This window comes from Pseudorca crassidens, chromosome 11 (genome assembly GCF_039906515.1).
Source record: "Pseudorca crassidens isolate mPseCra1 chromosome 11, mPseCra1.hap1, whole genome shotgun sequence".
Lineage (NCBI taxonomy): Eukaryota > Metazoa > Chordata > Mammalia > Artiodactyla > Delphinidae > Pseudorca > Pseudorca crassidens.
The window spans coordinates 77,435,696-77,455,011 of NC_090306.1; the positions used below are offsets into that span (position 1 = coordinate 77,435,696).

Consider the following 19,316-nt stretch of genomic DNA (forward strand, 5'->3'; position numbering starts at 1 on the left):
AGTTTATTATCTTCATTATAAAGAGTGTTGCCAAGGGAAGGCCTTTCTGAAAAGATGCTGCTAGAGCACAGTGCTGAGTGAAGTGAAGTTGGGTGTCATGTGAAAGTTCTAGGGAATGAATAGCTCAGGCAGAGGATCAGCATAGGTAAATCTCTGAGCATGAAATGGATTGGTATTTTTGAGGGAAGAGTATGAACTGCAATGAGTAAGGTAGATAATGGTGTGAGGAGGGTAGAGAGCTAAGCAGAGTTCAGAACATGCACAGCCTTTTAGGTCATGATAAAGAGCCGAATTTAACTCCAAGAAAACGTCGAAGACACTTTAGGGTGTTAGTAGGAAGAAGTGACCTAGACTGGTTGGTTTTATAAAAGAACACTTTGGTTGCTGTGGGGAGAATGAAACATGCTAGTGGAATGTATGGGAGAAAGGAGATTAACTAGAGGCTACTAGAAGAAGGTATATTCCAGAAGCACTTTGGAGGTGAGATTGGTGGACTTTCAGACCGTTTAAATGTGGCAAATGGGGTGGGGGCTCCCAAGGGGAAAGGGAAGGCTCTAGAACAACCACAATTTTGACTTAAACAACTGTATGCATTTGCCTTCCATTTACTGAAATGGGGATGGGTATGGAGGAAAATCAGGTTTGTGGAAGAAACCAAGAGTTCTCTGTTGAGTCTGAGATGTTTCTGAAACATCTAAGTCAAAATGCTAAGTATACAGATAGACATACCAGCAGGGCTCCCTCATACAGTACTTGTGCAGCTAATTTCATTACACAAAGGCACTCAGTGGCATATCCCCAGAAGTGGCACTTTTTAAAAACTCTACACTATGACCCAGGATACACACTAGATGTGTCACTGGTCACTGCTATGATGTGGGTCCAGATTCTAAGCCTCAATACCCCAAATGTCTTCCAAATCTAAAATTCATTTATAGTATGCAGGACTTATAAACATTAGAATTTTCCTCCCTTTAAGCATTCTAATCTATAACATGCAGTATATTTCCATTATGTCCAATTGGAGATATTTTATTACTTAGCCTTTACCTTAGGTGGCCTGCCTGCTCTTATTTTCAAATGATTAATCCTAGGGGTTATATTGCAGAAGACTGTTCTTTATTTGACCTGAAGCATTCCTTCACTCCTAAAAGACAGACAGGATGTGGCCTAATAGGAAAGGGTTCACGAAGCTCCAGCTGCAGTACAGCTGGCATCCATTCTCTGCCTATTGCTGGCAACAAGGCTGGGAGATGGCTGCTCTCCTGGGCATGTCAGACTCTGCAGCTGGGAAGGTGCATTTCTCTGGGAATAGCCTCTAGTTGGGGCCCCAAAGTGGGTGGTATGTTTATCTTTCCCCTTGAAAGACAAAAGGTCAACTAAGAACACATGTTTCTATGACAACAATAAATTCAAAGGAGATGCTAAGTCCCAGCAAGTGTGGACATGGGGGAATAAGGAGAGAGAAGTTGGCCTAATTCCGGAGTATAGGTCTTGATAGTACCTTGAGTTTCTTTTTATTTCAACTTAATTTCCTTCTGAATTTATACAGGATGAAAGGCTTTGGTGAAGAAAATATGTGAAGAAATGAATAATGCCCCAAAGAATGTAGTCTGCTCACCACTTAAGAGGTCTTAATTTGGTAAAACAAACTAGTGATCTTACATTGGTAAGTGATGCTATTGATTCTCAAATGGGTATCTTACTTGTCAGTATTAGAAATGACTTAATTTAGTTTGCCTTCTGCCTTTATTGAAAAAACACATTTGTAAATGTGTGATTTTTATTTTGTCCTTTGTGTTTTCAATGGTCCAACATATTTTATCCTGCCATGATTTTGCTATTTTTCAGTGCATGGGCACCAATACATGAAATGTGGAATACTTCATCAACATTGCATAGTGAGATAAGAGGAGAAAAACAATGGGAAAATCAAATGGAAGGAGAATTCTATTCAGAATTCTTAATATTTAACAGGAACAGAGAGAGTAGAAGTGGTAATCATGTAGAAAAATAACACCTCCAGAAGAGCATTATGTGTCATTTCTTTCAACGTATAAAAATGGAAAGAAATACTCCACAGAGTATTACAAAATGTTCTCTCCAATTATCTCAGAAATAGAAAAAAAGAGACACCAAATAGAATTTATTTATTTTAAAAATCACAAATCTAATGCATACTTCTTGTGAATTCTTCAAAAAAGTCACAGGAATATGGAGAAAAGGTAAATTCTTTTCACTGCTGTCTCTTCATTCCCACTGTAAAAAAGCAACCTGGGTTAGAAGTTTGTTGTGTAGTCTTCCAGAGCTGTTCCAATTGCACTTTAGGGGACTTGGAGAGGAGGCAGCTTGAGGTAGTGGAAAAGCACCAAGATGGAAAAGCACCAAGATGGAAAAGTCACTTCCCAGGTCTGCCTCTCTGTGGCTTTTGGAGGATCAATTAACTTCCTTGGGACTCTGTGATTCCTGAGGTGCAAAATGAAGCAGCTCCTGGGAAGATGGAGTGGGATTTACCACCAGCTATGGTGTACTGGAAGTCTGTAAAGATTTTGGCGATTTTGTCAAAATGGCTAGGAGAGACGTCTCACGCTTGTTTCCCTGAGAACAGGGATGCCAAGCATTTCCAAACACAGTAAAGAATTTTCTTAGTCTGAATCTCAGTAGTAGCCTCTACCTCAGGAAAAAACTAGAATATTTCGGAAGTCTCTTCCAACTGCCAAGGCCTGACATAGAACAGTTATTGGTGATATCGACGAATACCAACACTTATTGGCTTACCAAGTGAATCTCCTACCTAGAAACAAAATTTTTGTACATATCATAAATGTTATATTTACATTAAAATGGTTTTCTTTGTTTTCTAAGTCAATATGAAAGGCCATTTATCAGTCTAGATTTATTCTTTATTTTGGTGATCTCTCAGCTTGCATTTTGCTCTTATTTACATTATTAAGATACTCTGCTATCTGGAAGCACTTGTTTTGATTATTCTTTTCCTTCCTTTTTTCTTTTGGTATTATGTGCATCTCATTAGGGTTTTTTTCATTTTTCATAGAAGTTTCCCTCTTTTATCACACATGCAAATATCAAGAAAACTTATTATATGTATTAAATGTGCACTTCAGCCTAGAAGCCTCAAAGCTAAGCTGTGTCTAAGTGATTTTTAAATGATTATTTAATATTCAATTATTTTCTAAAATGCTCCATGAGGGTCCAGTAGTCAAACCCTCCTATTAACTGTATTTCAATAAAGCAAGTTTTATAAGCTAGCCTAATAAAAATAACGATAATAGTCAGGAGGTACAGAGCAATACTTTACATCTGTAGAATGTAAATGGAAATCTATAGCTCATTTCTTCTAATGCCATCAGAAGAATCATCTTATGTGAGCCTCACAACAAATTCAAGAAGCTGGGTAGGCTAAGTACTACTATTTTCATTTTGTATTGAAGAAAGGAAAGGAACAGCACATAGTTAGCTTGACGTCCAAAGCTGCTTCTTATAACAAACTCATTTTCTTCAAGGGTTTAAAAAATGCCAATGTGAACCTTTTTTATTGCAAATACACTTAATCTGGCAAGATTCTTTCACACAGCAATAAATACCATTTGTTATCTTTGAGGGAAAGCCAGCAGGTCTCCTTACTAGTCTTGAGGTAAACAGAAGGCTGCCTGCTTGCCTTGGGTATGCTCTTGGTAATTAGAGACTTTGTGGTCTGTTTCACTTTAAGGACTTTCTGCAAAATAGTAGTTCCTTTTTTCCTCAACTTTCTACAGAGCTCTGTGTTGGAAGCATCTCGTTGAGTATTCTTCTCTCTTCCATGGGGATACTACTGAGAAAATCCCTAAGATCTAGGGATCTTAGTGAGCTGGAGCAAAAGAATGTCTGGATAAGGAATTAATCCATATACTGAATGAAAGCCTTGAGTTTTTATTTCTATTCCAATTTGAACTAAAACAAAGATCAAGCAAAATCCTTTGACTTAATGTAAATACATCTTACAAGATTTTCAGTTGAAAATCTTAAAGATTGAGTAAAAAATTTCTTTTTCTCACCCCCTTCTACTCAAGCCTCCACTACAATTTATTTGGCCAAGAGTAAGATATTAAAGCTTGAGTTTTCACAGCCTAGTTTCCTTCCCACTTCAGCTAAAGAATATTTTGTCTTGCTAACAGCCTTCTGGGTCCTTCTATGTAAATGAAGACTGTAGCAGATCAGGGGGTAGAATAAAGGAAATGGAGGAAAAAATATAAGATTAACATAAGCAAAGGTGAAGGGAGAGTTTGAGGTAGATCAGCAAGAAGAGACATTTAGGAGAGCAACTTCTTTGTGGGAGATGTTTTAAAGTAAGAAATATGATGAAAGGACATGTATTAGAAGTTTTTTCTAAGTGTTAAGAATATACTCTCCATCTCCCCCTTTTTGGTAATTTCAAGAGAGAACTCAGTAAAAATGCAATATGTTTTGAACTGCTTCTTGGTTGACAGGGCTGTTTTTGTTTGAAAGTGATGTTTGTACAAGACAATGAGAAAGCAAGTTTTTATATACATTTAAAAGTTGACATTTTCTTTATGGAAAAGTCATGAGTGCGCTCATCATACATTCGAAAAAGTCAACTGTCTACTCCCCAGAGTTGAAATTTTTTCACATAACTACTATCAAGCAACACTAAGAAGAAAGAGAAATGACAATGAGTTACAAACGCTAATCACAAATATTTCTATATTCATTTTTCTTTATTTTTACTTAACTCTTTTAAGTATTTTTTTCTTTTCTCCATCTTATTGAGATATTATTAACATATATGTATGTTTAAGGTATACAACATGGTGATTTGATACACGTGTATATTGTGAAACAATAACCACAATCCCCTCACAGAATTCTCTCTCTTTTTTTTTTTGGTGTTGATGGCATTTAATATTTACTCTCTTAACAACTTTCAATTATATAATCTTTGAATATTTTTACTTAATCTTTATTTTTTTATTCTTTTTACCCTCTGAAACTATCCCTGATATTGGTACTCACTCATGTTGTGAAAAATGCAAAATCTGGAAAATTAGAACTATTCATGTTTTTCAAGTTGATTCAATATTTGAACATCCACTCTGTTTCCAGAATGTGGGGGATATAAAGGCAAACATGAGACATTCACTGCCTTTACTAAGGATATATTATAAAATACACTGGCACACATCATATACAATAAAGTAACTATTTCACACACTAATCTAAGTCTGGACAAACAGAGTGGAAACAAGCCCCCCTAAAATTATGTTGTTACCTCCATTTACTATTCACTGAGTCCTGAAAGAGTTTGTGAAGACAAGACATATGTCCATTTCCTGCTTACTTTATGACTTTATTAAAGACTCACCTTTAGTTAATTATTTTTTCTAAAATGTGAATTATTTATTTCTCCCTAAAGTCACATATGCTGACCAGAAGTCTCTACTATCCTAGGAATGATGTGTTTTTCAAGCATCACCATTTCTCCTAAGAAAACTTCCTGGAACTTAGGGAAATTGGGTAGAAACTCTTCAAAATCCTCTTAGTTTCATTTCTTGTCCTGTCCAGGTGGTTGTTTTTCATCATCGTTTTTCACATCTTACCCTTCAGGCAGTTTGATAAATCGTTGCTTTTATGCCTGCTTAGGACCCCTCTTCTGAAAAATGAAATTAAATTCAAAAAGATGTTTACAATAGTGATTTCTATAACTGGAACCAAGCCAAGGTTCTGTGTGTTTTATATTCAGACTAGTTATGAAAACTTGGCATCACTTGTGTCTCTACCTCCAAATCTGTGAACACATATGATAACTGATTTGTGTATGTGGTTTTAAAAATAAAACCTTGGAGGCCAAACCACAAAACATCTTTTGTGAAGTTAACAAATCATTGGGTATTTTGTAACTGACTCACTGTCAGTCATCAACAAAATCTCCTACCTTTAATTTTGACCCTCTGCCTTTGTTTTATTACTTTAGTTGAATTACATCTTTCCCCCAAGGTCACTGGTTATTTGGCAGCCCTCATAAGTGGTGGCTGTTTTTTCTCCCACATCCTTCATAAACCGAGACTGGCTCTTTTCTATCCCAAACACTCCAACCAGGTGTCTTCTCTTCTCTTTCAGAAGCTGTTCATTCCAGGCCACTCTCCATCGAAAGTCTTATTATCAGAATACTAAACCAATTTTTTATTTTTCTCATCTACCAAGCCCTAGATCACTCTATTCATTTCTTAAAGAGTTTCCTACCCTATTCATTCTTTCCACCATTACTTATGTGATCATTCATGATGACTTCAATAGCCACATAAATAATCCTTCCAATTGTTCGCCTCTCTGTTCCCTGACATCCATTTTTTTCCTTGTCCTTGTCCTTCACCCTATCCCATTCAACTATTCTCACAGTCATACTTTAGAGTTGGTCATTATCAATAAATGCCACTCCTTTTTCTTGATTTCAGTTAGCCCACTTTTGACCTCCATTTCCCTAGTATCCCATCTCTGGCAATCCTATAACTACTAGCCCTGTGAACTTTTCACTGTTTCTACCATGTCCATACTTTTCATTTAGTTTAGATTTCATTATCTACATTATAATCATTACTTGACACATCTTTTCAATCACATTGTCCTCTCCTTTCATCTCACCTGGCTAGCTATACCCATAACCTTGGTTAAATCCCCTTTTCATCTACTCAGAACCTGGATCCACATAAACTAAATATGCTGGAGAAAAACAAAAACATCCATGTCACTAACCTTAAGTGAGTCTTTGATGAAAATAGCAATTATATCACAATCCCCTAGTCCAGTCACTTTCTGATCTCCCCCAACTTACACAATTTTCCTTCACCCTCATTCTTAGTTGATGCCTTTGGGTCCGATTCCACTGAGACAATAGAGGCAATCAAAAGCCTACATCCACATGTTCTCACCACCTCATCTCCCCATATATCTGCTTGTATTTGCTTTTATTATTATGGAGGTTCTATTATTGTTCTCAAGACAAACCCCTCAGTTTACTGCCCATTCAGGGCATTTCTCCAGCATGTAACCCTTATCTCTTCAATACCTTCATTTTTACCTTCTCTACTGGGACATTCCATTTGACTTGAAAAATATGCTATAGACCTTCACACCTTAAAAGTCCCTTTTGATTTCACATTCCCTTCCAGCTATCACCCCGTTTTTCTGTTTCTCTTTATAACGTTACTCCTCAAAAAAACCGTCTATATTTGCTATCCTTATATATTTTCTTCTTCCTCTTATTGAATCCATTCACCCACCACCACCACCACTACTCCACTAAATATTTTCTTGATATTTTGTCCAGTGATTTTCTTTTCCTCACTAGGACATTTTATCATGATTTTCAAAGCAACTATACACCCAAATTTTAGCTCTAGCCTGGACCTGTCTCTCAAAACCCAGACTCATATAACCAGTTGTTCTCTTGACACTCCTTTTCTTTCAAAGCCCTCACAAGGATACACAATTTCATTAGAGTAAATGCTAGTTGCTTACAGGCCCTATAAAATTAGACTCCTTCTATCTCACTGACCATATCTCTTAAAACAATTAAGCAGCTCCAGGCACACTGGCTTCCTCCCCATTTCCCAAACACATTAAGTATAGCCTCATACGTGGGTCTTTGCACTTGCTCTTCTGTGCCCTTGGAAATGCTCTTCCTCCAGATATCTGATAGCAACCTTCTTACCACCTTCAGGTCTCATCTACCTTCTCAGAAGCCACCCTTACGTTCTTTCTCAAACAGCAACTCTCCCCTACTCCTTGCACTTCCACTCCCCCCACCCATCCTACTTATTTTTTTCAGAGCACTCAAGACTCTGACATATTATATGATTTATTTGTATATTAGTTTATTAATTTCTCCACTCATATTAGACTAGAACTGAAGAATGGTGGAGATGCTTTTGTTTACTGCTATATCCTCAGCTACTAAAATACATAGTATACATATTATATGTGTACAGCACATATGTACCACATAGTAAACATGCAGTATATATCTGATGAATGAATTACTGATTTCCTCCCCTTTGAAAAGTGGGTTATAAGATATATGCAGGATGAAGTCAATTCAATATTTTGAAATTGATATAAAACTATGATACTTATAGAAACAGCTCTAACCTGGAAATGTGACTATCTAAGGTATTATTTACTTGAATTCAATTGAATAGGTCTTTGCCCTTCACCATGTAAATCCTGATACCAGATTTTAAATGAAGTGCTACTTTAATGGTGTCAGATATACAGGAGAATGATTATAGCATTTTTGCCAATTTACCCTGTTTATAATATAACTAAAATTTTGTCAGGTTTTTGTTTGTTTCAGGCCTTGCCTTCTTAAAGAAAATAAGACTGATTGCCTCAGAAGAAAACCAGGCATGTATCATTGTTCCTAAGAGGGTTATCTCTTGTCAAAGTCACTAAAAAGGGTTTTGCTTTGAAGGCGTCCCCTCAAGTGAAGAAAAGCATGGATTCAAGGATAAAGTACTCACTCTGTAATCAAGCCATCACTGTCTGTGTAACCACCTCCCTCCTGCATTTGTGTGATTTCAAAGGAACACGCCAGTACCTCTCTCTGTTTCTGAGTACCAGGACGTGTGCACCACTAGGGGGCTTGTCAATCATTGCAAACTCCCAATCAATCACAAATATCTGGTGTAACAACTATCAGCCACCATTACCAAATGATAATAATAATAAATCAACTTTAACATCAATTTTATTAATTCCATCAACAGAAATACTGCTTGTATACTTTTAATTATGAGTTAGATTTGGCTTAAAACTAGTAGCAATTTGGTTATTATAAGGCTATTAAAATTCAACTCTAAAAATCAGAGCTTAGTAATAAATTCTAGGAGGAAATAAAACATATTCCCCCTCATGTCTCTGAGTATTATATAAAAACAAAAACAACCACAACAATAATAGCATTTATGATTTTATGAACTGACACAGTGCCCCAAGAGCAGTGTTATTTTTAAATCTATTTATTGCTATAATGCTAATCTACACTAGTATAAGGAAAGACTTCAGAAAGTAGCAAGATCTAAGCTGAGACACAAAATTTAGTAGGAAACAGTTTAAAAAAATGATTTGGGCTTTGGGTAGGTAGGAATGAGTAATAGAAGCATAAGGAACAGCAATTCAAAGGCCTAGTGGTCAGAGAGAATATAGCAAATAATGCAGATTATCCATATGGAATTCATGCATGTAGTTTTTCAGGCCTATAGGTGCAAAAATGTCTTGGAGTGAGGATGGACAAATGGTCAGAAGAGAACTTCAAACTTAGTTAAGAGGTAAACCATTAAGAGGTTTGTAAGCCACAGATACCTTAAAGATTTTGGATTTTATTTAGAACAAAAGGTAATTATTGCTCATTTCCTTTCACTTCTTTTTTTTTCTACCCCACTTTTTCTTTCTCTTCTCTGCTTTTTTTCTCCTCCTTTCTTTCCCCTCATGTCTCCCCCCCATGTTTTATTTAAGCACAAGAAGTATCATTTCTTCATTCAAGAAATCTTTATTGCACATCTTGTACATATAAGAAATCTGCTAGATCCTGAGAAAATTTTCTGAGCAAGACAGGCCTAAATCCATCTCTCATGAAACTAGAGTCTGGTGAACAAGCTTGACATGTTCAGGGAACTGAAATAAACCTAGTGTCACTTAAAGTTAGAAGTAGGGAAATATCATGAAATGAGGTTAGAAAAGAAAGCAGGAACACATCACAGGGGGTGTTGTAAATTAGATAAGGAATTTTAGTCTTTATGCTAAGAGCAACGGGAAGCCATCAAAGTGTTTTAAGCTTTGAGATGATATGATTTATGTTTATGAAAGATCATTGGCTTTGTGTGAAGAATCTATTGCTAGAGGAGAGGAATGGATAAGGAAACATCAATAAGATGCTATTGCTATATTCTTTGTAAAAAAGGTGGTAACTTGGAACCAGAAGGTAGTGGTGGTGGTAGGAGAGGGTAGTATTGCTGGTGGTGGTAGAGGTGGATCAGAAGAGGAGACAGAGACCTGGTATTGTTTGAAAGAAATGTAAATGATAAACACATCAGAAATTGTGGTCTAACTGTACCCATAAAAACATAATTAAATAAACAAGCTTCCTTCTCTGGCTTTCAGTAAAGTAGCTGATATATTTTTTATTTTTAAATTTCCTCTCTTCTTATTTACCTTCTTTAATGTGGTTTCTATTCCTCTATGTCACTAAAATAGTTTTTAATATGGACTCAAATATCCTCAGTAACATTCAAACTCCTGCTTATTTTCCAATCTTGACTGCTTAGGACGTCATTAAATTGCCTCTTTCCAGAGCACTGTATTCTGTTGACTACCATGACAATAGTATCTCCTTTTACCTCTATGGCTACTTTTTTCCCTGTCTCTTGGTTATCTTCTGGTCGTTAAATATTGAAGCTAGTCATTGTTCAATCCTAGGCCCTCTCCTATTCTCACTCTATAATCTATCCCCATGACATCTTAATTAAGGTCATGCCTCTAAAGTTTATATCTCCAATCCATACAACTTTTCTGAATTCCAGACTCAAATCTAACTGTATATGTTAGATTCCCATTTTAATTCTTCACTAATACCTCAAACTTAATGTGCCCATTCACAGACAGGGAAGAATAGAGAAGGACAAGGTTGGGGCCCAGGCAGATATGTGTGATTGAAGGTGTCAGTGACTTATTGAAGGAGACTGAAGGAGAAAGTCTTTGGAAATAAAGTCAAGAAACTGAGAAGCCAGGAAATTGGATCTGTTCCCCATAAGAACACTGAAGGTGTCTAAAAAATAGCAAAAATTCTTAACAAAATACTTGCAAACTAAATTCAACAGCGTAAAGGATTATTCACCATGACCATGTGGGATTTATTCCTGGAAAGCAAGGAACGTTCAACATATGCAAATTGATCAATTTAGTACATCACATTACCAGGATGAAGAGAAAAAAATACATGATTATCTCATTTGATGCAGAAAGAAGCATTTGACACAATTCAACAACTTTTCATGATATAAAGACAAGAAAGAAATAGAAGAAAACTACCCCAACATAATAAAAGCTATGCATGAAAAATCCACAGTGAACATTATACTCAACAGTAAAATACTGAAAGCTTTTCTTCTAAAATCAGGAACAAGGCAAGGATGCTTGCTTTCACCACTTTTATTTAACATAGTACTGGATATCCTAAACAGCAACTGAGCAAGAAAAAATAAATTAAATGCATCCAAATTAAAAATAAAGAAGTCAAATGATCTCTGTTCACAGATGATATGATCTTATATACAAGAGTCCCTAAAGACTCCAAAAATTTTGTTTGAGCTAATAAAACAAATTTATCAAAGTAGTGGAATACAAAGTCAACACACAAAAGTCAGTTGCATTTCTATACACTAACAATGAACAATCTGAAGAGGAAATTAAGAAAACAATTCTACTTACAATAGCATCAAAAAAATTAAAACTGAGTAATTAGCCAAGGAGGCGAAAGACACAATGAACACTATAAAGCATTACTGAAAGAAATTAAAGACATAAATAAATGGAAAGACAACCCATGTTCATAGACTGCAAGATTTAATATTATTAAGATGTCAATACTTATCAAAAAGATCTACAGATTCAATGCAATCCCAATCAAAATTTTAACAACTCTTTTTGCAGAAATAGAAAAATCCATCTAAAATTCATATGGAATTTCAAGGGACCCCAAATTGCCAAAACAATTTTGAAAAAGAACAAAGTTAGAGGATTCATACTTTCAGATTTCAAAACTTACTACAAAGTTACAAACTTCCTACAAAGATAATCAAAATAGTGTGGTGCTGGCATAAATACAGACCTATAGACCTATGGAATAGAATAGAGAGCCCAGAAATAAAGCTTTACATATATGGTTAAATTAGTTTCAACAAGGCTCCTAAGATCATTCAAAATTGGATATCCACACGCAAAAGAATGAATTTGGACCCTTACCTAACACATATGCAAAAGCTGACTCAAAATGGATCAAATACCTAAATGTAAGATCAGAAACAATAAAACTCTTAGAAGATACCACAGGGCAAAACTTCACAACATTGGATTTGGCAATGATTTTTTTGATCTGACACAAAAGACAAGGCAATAAAAGCAAAATTAAACAAACTGAACATCATAAAACTTACAAACATTTGTACATCAAAGAACACTATCAACAGAGTAAAAAGCTGACCTATGAAAAGCGAGAAAATATTTGCCAATCATTTCTCTGATAAGAGATTAATATCCAATATATAGAGAAGTCCTAAAATTCAACAGCAACAAAAAACAAACAACCTTATTCAAAAATGGGCAAAAGAGTTGATATTTGTCCAAAGAAGACACGAATGGCTAATAAGCACACAAAAAAATGTTCAACACCACTAATCATTAGGTAAATGCAGATGAAAATCACCATAACTGCATATGTAATAATCCCAAACTGAAAACAATCTTTATGTCCATTCACAATAGAATGGATATACAGCACAGTGACAATAAAGTATCTAAATATACTACTATGAATCTGAAATACATAACGCTGCCCCCACATAGTCAGACACAACAGAATAGACATTGTATTATTCTTTGTGTATATGGTTCGATTAAAAAAAAAAGCAAAATATTCAAAGTTAAGAAAGGGGTGACCTTTTGGGAGAAGGAGGGATAGCAATTTGGAGGTGGCACAGCAGAGAACATCTTGGGTGCTAGTGATAGCCTATTTTCTGATCTAAAAGTGCTAAAAATGGTTACTTAGATGTGTGCTGGGTATTGCTTCATTGAAGTGTACATTTATATTTTCTTGCACTTTGCTACAGATGTGCTCTATTTCTTAATTAAAAAGACAAAAAAAATTCTAAATATGACAAAACTATAAATACCTAGTGACAAAATTCATAACATAAGTTGCGTATATGAAATAAACTCTAAAATAAAACCTGAATAAATTAGGAGATGACCTAAGTTCCAGAATATATAAAGGCATCCTACAAATTGACACAAAACAATTAAAAAGGAAAGAGTCAGTTGGTAAAAGAGATGGACAGGCAATTCACAGGAGAGACAATTCGAAGACTGAAAAAATTAATTTCAAAGGTGTCAACCAGAGTTCAGAAGAAAATGCAAGTTTAAATAATAGTAAAATAACTGTAACATTCAGGTCTAATAATGTGAGAAAACTGAAACTTTCTTAGCCATATTACTAGTGGGAGGGTGTTAACTGAAACTTTTCTTCAAAATAGTCTGGTAATATCTATTATAATTAAAATTTTATAAGCCCTTTGGCTCTACCAAAATGATAGTACCACATATAAAAATATATGTATTGGGTTGGCCAAAAAGTGCCTTCGGTTTTTAAGTAAAAATAAAAGACACATTTTTCATTTTTACCAAGAACTTTATTGAACAACATATTCACCATTTTGTTCCACTACCTTCTGCCATTTTTCAGGCAATTTCATAATTCCATCTTCCCCAAACTCTTTATCTTTTTGAGCAAAGAACTGTTCCAGGTGCATTTTACAGTCTTCCAGGGAATTGAAATTTTTTCCATTAAGCAAATTTTATAAAGACCGAAATAAATGGCAATCCGAAGTTTCAATGTCTGGTGAATAGGGCGGATGAATCAGAACTTCCCAGCCAGGCTGTAACAGTTTTTGCCTGGTCATCAAAAAATATGTGGTCTTGTGTTATCCTGATGGAAGATTATGTGTTTTCTGTTGACTAATTCTGGACGCTTTTCATGGAGTGCTGCTTTCAGTTGGTCTAACTGGGAGCAGTACTTGTTGGAATTAATCATTTGGTTTTCTGGAAGGAGCTCATAATAGAGGACTCCCCTCCAATCCCACCATATACACAACATCACCTTCTTTGGATGAAGACCGGCCTTTGGTGTGGTTGGTAGTGGTTTATTTCACTTGCCCCATGATCTCTTCCATTCCACATTATTGTACAGTATCCGCTTTACATTGCCCATCACAACTTGTTTTAAAAATGGAACGTTTTCTTTAAGTGGAGAATTGCTTGCATAAATACGGTCAAGAAGGTTTTTTTTTTCTTCCGTTTATGTGGAACCCAAACATCAAAGCAACTAACATAACCAAGCTGATGCAAATGATTTTCAGTGCTTGATTTGGATATTTTGAGTATGTTGGCTATCTCCTGCATGGTATAACATTGATTGTTCTCAATTAATGTCTCAATATGATCGCTAACAACTTCAATTGGTCTACCAGAACGTGGAGCATCGTCCAGCGAGCAATCTCCAGCACAAAACTTCACAAACCACTTTCGACACATTCAATCGGTCACAGCGCCTTCTCCATACACTGCACAAATCTTTTTTTTGTGTTTTCAGTTGTGTTTTTACCTTTCTTGAAATAATAAAGCATAATATGCTGAAAATGTTGCTTTTTTTCTTCCATCTTCAATATTAAAATGGTTACACAAACATTCATCAATTTTGATAAATCTTTTTTTAAACACACCCTGATATGACAGCTGTCACATACAATCTAACAAAATTGTTTAGAATGAAGTTAAAGACAACTAAGTGCTACTAGAGCCATCCTATGGAAAAAACTGAACAACCTTTTGGTCAACCCAATATGATGCTGTTGTTTGTTTTTTTGCCTCACTGCTTATAATGGCAACATTGGGAACAATCTGAGTGTTCATCATGGATGAAATAAATCTTTGCCTACTCAACTAAAGGGCTGCCCACAATCCATTGCAAAGTGAAAAAACTTGCAGAAAAATGTGGCTATATCTTGGTTGCAGAAAAATTTGGTTATATCTTGGTTCTGCAAAAACATTGCCACACAAACCCTATTTTTTTTGCTGGGTTTTCCATTTATGTGACCATTTTAATATTTTCTGGGGTTGATTCCTAAAGGAACAAATGGACTGATTCATTTATGTACTGACAACTATTGCTGAATATAGATTACAGCATACCCTGTATTTAGAAGATAATTAACATTTTGTCTTAAACATTTTAATCTGAACAAAACTCTAACTTCTCATTTGAAGACTTGCTTGTTTGTAAAAGTCATCGTTAATCTATTACTCCCAGAAGTGTGGAAGTGGAGGAGCTGGGGGTCAGCTGGAGATGTTTTTATCTTGTTTTTATTCCTCTTTTATTGTTTCATTTGTTCTAATGAGCATGTATTTGTACTTTTTAAAATCAGAATATTTATAAAGAAAAATATTTTCTTCACTGATCAAACATGGCGCTTTTCTTTCTTTTCCATGTAACCTCATACTTTCAGCTTCACCCATTGAGAGCTCCCAATACCAGTTGTTTCTTGCCCATTTTCATTTACTTCCCTTGAAATTGGTCTGGCTATGCCAGCTTTTCTTTTATTATAAGAGTTATTTACATTCTACAAGTATTTATAGCTTGTTAAGATGGCTCTGTGGCCTAGTTTAAAAGGGGATTCTGGTAAATCCCTTCCACTTACAACACTTTTATCTATTAATTTGCTGTAGTTCATTGCTCTACTTTTGTTTACTTAAAGATTTCATCTAGGCTCTTGATGCTTTGCCAGCACCCAAAGGCACACTTTTCTCTTCATGCATTCCAGTTTCCATAGTACTATTTACTGGCTTGATTCTCTAAGAGACAATCCTCTTATTGAATTTCAAAGACTCTAGATTTAACCCAAGATAAATGTTGAATATTGCTTGGGGTCCTGGAAAGCATTAGACACTCAGTGAAAGAGTGGCCCTACCTCTAAGTTAAAAGCAGCCTGTTTGAAGTTCCAAATGCACATTCTGTGTCAGTGTACACTGTCACCATGAGATTTCTGTACCCTGGGCTCACCTTGACAACCCAAATCCTATTCTCACTGGAGAAGTTTCTTTCCTCTGGGAATTCATGTAGAACACAGACTCTAAGATCACTCCGTTTTCCCTCTCTGAAAGCATTATTCTTACTTTAAATTCCAGGCTTTAAAAGTCACAACGGCCCCAAACATCCTCATGGTCAAGCACAGACTCTTTTTATGACTCTCAGATGCTACAGAGAAAGCTTAAGCTAGTAAAATCCCATCAAAAAAGCTCAAACCAACCAGTTGTCTAAACAAATCTGCCTCATACCACTCCCACCTCAACATTCAATGGTCCAAGAGTCTGACAGAAGATATCCAATCTAAACCTTGCTCTCCTCCTCCTTCTCAATGACCACTAGCTTGCTTTGATTTTTTCATGTGTCTCCTGATCAGTATAGTAGCCTTCACTCTGAGCTTCTTACCTCTAGTCTCCCTCATCATATTAATCTTTCCAACATATGTCCGTCAAGGTTATTTTTTCAAAAACAAGAACCCAAGCTTCTCAATTCCTTCCCTAAAGAAATCTGATGTTTCCCTAATACCTAAAAGAAAAAGACTAAAAGGCCTTAACATGTTAAGGAAGTCTCTCCGAATTCATTTCTGCTCATCTTTCTGATCTTGACACCAATATTCTGCCAGCATTGCTCTCCCGCAAAGATGACAGGCTTTGTCATGCCTTCTTGCATTTGGATATACTGTTTCCTTTATGGGACTACTTTTCTGACCCTGTTCTGCTTGGTGGAGTCTAACTGATCCTTACAAACTCTACTCAAGTGTCATAAGCTCTGAAGCCTTCCAAACTCCTTTGGGCAAATAGCTGTTCTTCATTTTTGTCTCCACAGTACGGTTCAGAATTCTATTTTAGCATGTATCAAATTGTACTTCAACCATATGGCTCCATATCTTACCTGACTCACTCCTTAAATCGAGTTTCTCAAGGGCAGGGATGATAACCTTATACCCACAATATTGGGTTCAGTTCCTGACGTGGGGAAGGAGTCCAGTGTGTGTCTATTTGAGGATTGCAGGAATGACAGAATAAATGGAGTTCTTTCACAGAAATCAGGAGTCTCAATATTCCACAAAGACTCTTGTTAAAACAAGTAGGATCAGGAAATGAATCAGGGAGACATCTCTGTTATTTTGTTTAAAGAACATCCTCCCATAAACTTCTGTTAAGATTCAGTGGAAAATGACATCAATTTTCCTCATTTCAACTGTGGGCTAAATAATATTACCAAAACATTCTACTCTTAAAAACTGAAAATTTGGTTTCCAGGCTGCAAAATGTCTCAAACCCTTGTCTCCTTGCACTATTACTAAATCAAGTTTGCATCTTGTTTTCCACTCAAAATTTGATTTTACTCTAAGAGTTCTTAGAGAAAACTCTTGTGTTAATGAATTTGTGCTTAAAGTGCAAATTCTGCTGATCGATTGGTGATGTTTTTCTCCTCCATTATAACTATGATTTATCTATTACAATCATTGTATATAACCTGCTTAAGAATTAATTTTCATAGACACTGTGGTAGAATATATATATATATATATAAAAAGAGAGAAAAAAAAGATTTAAATCTTATCTCATATGTATAGATTTCAGGTAAAGGATCTGATACTTAGAAAGCCTAAGTCACTTACTAGCATGAACAACCATCCTAGTTTGCCCAACATAAAGAGGGTTCCTTGGATACTGGACTTTCAATTTTAAAACCAGGAAAGCCCCAAGCAAATCAGTAGTTCACTCTGTCACTTATCCAAGGTTATACAATAAGTTGCAGATACAAAGTTCAAGTTCAGTCCTTCATATGTTCCCAAATTTTACATTCATTTTAAATGCTGCCTCTTTGATTTGGATTTCATCCATAATATTTATTTCCACATTGTAAATCATATGGTGTCAATAATTAAGGTTTCCAAGAGTAATAGAGAAATGAAAAAAATTCTAGTGAGGTATTTTAATAGAATTTTAAGTTATATAGCAGTAGCATATTTTGATTTCAGCTGCAGATGTTCCTCTTCTAATTGCATGCCAAAATTACTAGCTAATAGATTTATTTTGCATACTGCTACATTATAAAACTTATCTAATTATTTATGGACTAGTTGTTGAGACTCTCAAATTAGACTATCACTCTACTTTCACTGTGAAAATAGTAGTTCTTCAATTTTTGTGAATGTTCATAAAGCTTTTAATGTCCCTCAATGTGACTCCATTTCTTCCCTCAAACCATGCTTCTCCAATATCAATATTAGAGAGATTTACAATATATGAGGAAGAGTCAAAATGATAACATTTGCATTATTTTAAAGAGAAAGGAAACAAGCTAACGGGTGGGTTTTGGGGGATGGGGAAGTATGTTAAGACAAACTGGATGAAGGGACAGTAAAAGTTTAAGGAGGATGGCACATACCATAGAATAGTTCTAGTAATCTCCAAAAGATATCTGAGATTAATAAATTTTTCCTTGTGAAATTTCATCACCAACCTCTGTACATTTCTAAGCAAATCTGCACCTTTTCTTGCATATAATTTCTAAAGCTTCAATTACTTTTGATTACTTTCTCTCAAGGTATACTTAAATAGAATGTTACAGACATGATTATATTTCCAAATGTGTCTTTAACAAGAATCTAAAACTTGCTTATTAATTTTAAAAAACATTGAGATAAATGGGAAAAAATAACATTTATAGCACTGTATATTTCTTCAACAAACAACAGCATGGTAATGGTACAAATTTTAGACCAAGGGTTAAGGATTTTGAGTATGTGTTTTAATTCTACTTGTGATTAGTTGGGTAACCTTGAGAAAATCAGGTAATTTCTCTTTTCAGTTTTCTATTAGTAAAATGGGGAATAAAATAATTGTCTTACCTTGCCCATGGGCATGGAAAGAAGTTCATCTAGGTGACCATGATGCATGCTGGGAAGGAGAGTGTTTGGTAAATTTCAATAAGGAGAAGGAGTAATAGTAACTGCAATAGCTATATGTAAACCCAAAGAGAAACTAGGCGGCTTTGAGGCAATATGATATGGGTACAAATCACAAGATACTTGAGCTCACTCAGTTAATTCCTATGCACTCTCAAGTTTGTGAATATTGTAGCATACTGACGTTTCTTAAACTTCAGTGTGAGTACGGATAACCTAGAGAATCTTGTTAAAATGCAGATTATAATTCAGAAGGCCTGTGGTTAAGCTTGAGCATTTGCATTTCTAACAAGCTCCCAGGTGATGTTTATAGCACTTGGAGCAGGTACCACATTTGAGCAGCAAGGTAGAAGGCTATTTGGTTTCCCAAGTGCTTAGAGAGATGATGAAGATAAGTGGCACTGTGTTATATAAGCAGGAGTCATTCTGATGTACTAGACATTAAAATACGAGACTGATTTGGAATTTGGATAA

General features: G+C 35.4%; 1 long non-coding RNA gene across 1 annotated transcript in view; it reads right to left on the bottom strand.

Annotated features, from left to right (window-relative positions):
• Window positions 1–19,316, bottom strand: part of LOC137202981 (uncharacterized) — a 162,218-nt gene that overhangs the window by 69,479 nt on the left and 73,423 nt on the right. Inside the window, exon 3 of the long non-coding RNA XR_010932825.1 lies at window positions 18,786–18,834. This is a non-coding gene — a long non-coding RNA (uncharacterized lncRNA). The remainder of the gene's footprint in view (window positions 1–18,785; window positions 18,835–19,316) is intronic.